Below are 1,491 nucleotides of genomic sequence, written 5' to 3'. Positions count from 1 at the left end.
GAGTAACTTTCATGATCAGATTTGGAGAGAAACTGCTGCTTTCCAAGAGAATATGCTTGAACACATATCAGAGATGGACTAATCACTTCAACAAAGACTGCAACATAAAACACGGGCCGTGTTCAGTCATTTCCTTCTGGTCTTCAGATCGGCGGCCTGTCACTTCTCATGACAAGTTCCACGATGAGTCACATTTACTCTGGAGGGTTCTTATTATTTCATCTTTTTGTTTTAACAGGAAAGTGACCTACTAGTTACTTGTTTCAATGGAGAAGGGATCTGCTTTCTCTTTAAGAGAAGTAGTGAGAGAAAACTTTGGTTTCTTTCTCCACCTCCCATTCACAATAAGAGCCTGGGAGAGGCGGACTGACGCTCCCTGGGCGGTCACTCGCTAGCCGCCTAGACTCATGTGTTGACTGCCCAAGGCAGGCATTGCCTTTAGCCCTTTTTATTTCATTACTGTTCAGGAGGAGGAGACTGTGCTCCTGATGTTTTTTTACAGTAGACCCACCAGACAGGAAACCTCTACAGAGTAGATGAAAGGCACACTATTTTCACTATTTTTAGCTTTTTTTCCCCTCTAATGGAGCTAAGTCAAATCAGCCCTATTCTGAGGGTTTAGATATCTTCAACTTAGAAAGGGAATAAACATCTCTCATTATTTCCTCCTCTTCTGCTGTCTCAATATTGCCAGGGACACTTGAATCTGCACTTGGACTTATGTTGTTTGGGTAAATGTTCTAGTTCTGAAATGACAAACTAGTGGCCCCCAGGCTGACTATGTGTTCATGTATTTTTGTTGGTTCTTAGCTTTCTTTCTTTTTTATTTTTAAGTTTAAGTCATCTCATAATTGAGAGATTACATAAAAATCTGAATTTTTAGATTCTTCTTAAACACTGAAATATCTACCAACAGGGTGGCTAAATCAATGACAAAGCAAATCAATGACAAGATGGAGTTTAGTAGAGGCTGCTCCCTTTAAAAAAAAAATTCTTCCATTACCTACAGACCAAACCATCTCTATTATCTCCTTGACTGGGAGGTCAAATGCCATGGCCTCTGGTGATGGTGCTAAAATGTTCAGATGAAGAAGTATGTGACTGTACCTCTGTCCCAATACTCATGGGCCCCACATGGAAAACGTGTGTATAATGCTCATACAGTATATGGCCTCCTTTTTTCTTTTTCTTACCTACTAATTCTTGTAGTTACTGAAATTGACGATCCCTTCTAAAAAACCCTGAAAGGGAAGAAGGGATTCATGCACAAAACGCTAACAATCCCTAACAGTACTGAATCCCTAACCATACTGAATTTTTCTGCTATCAGTTCTAAACATATAATGAGATTTCTGTGTAAACTTTTACTTTGTTTGAAACATTTCTCACTTTCTTTTGTTTTTTTCTCAGATATCTCCTAATATACATTAGAAAGAAGCTAAAGAGATACCTCTGCTTTCCTAATTCCTAAACCAAAGCTTGATTTCCTGA

This window comes from Desmodus rotundus, chromosome 2, assembly GCF_022682495.2.
Source record: "Desmodus rotundus isolate HL8 chromosome 2, HLdesRot8A.1, whole genome shotgun sequence".
Classification (NCBI taxonomy): Eukaryota; Metazoa; Chordata; class Mammalia; order Chiroptera; family Phyllostomidae; genus Desmodus; species Desmodus rotundus.
Note: the sequence above shows the minus strand (reverse complement) of the source record.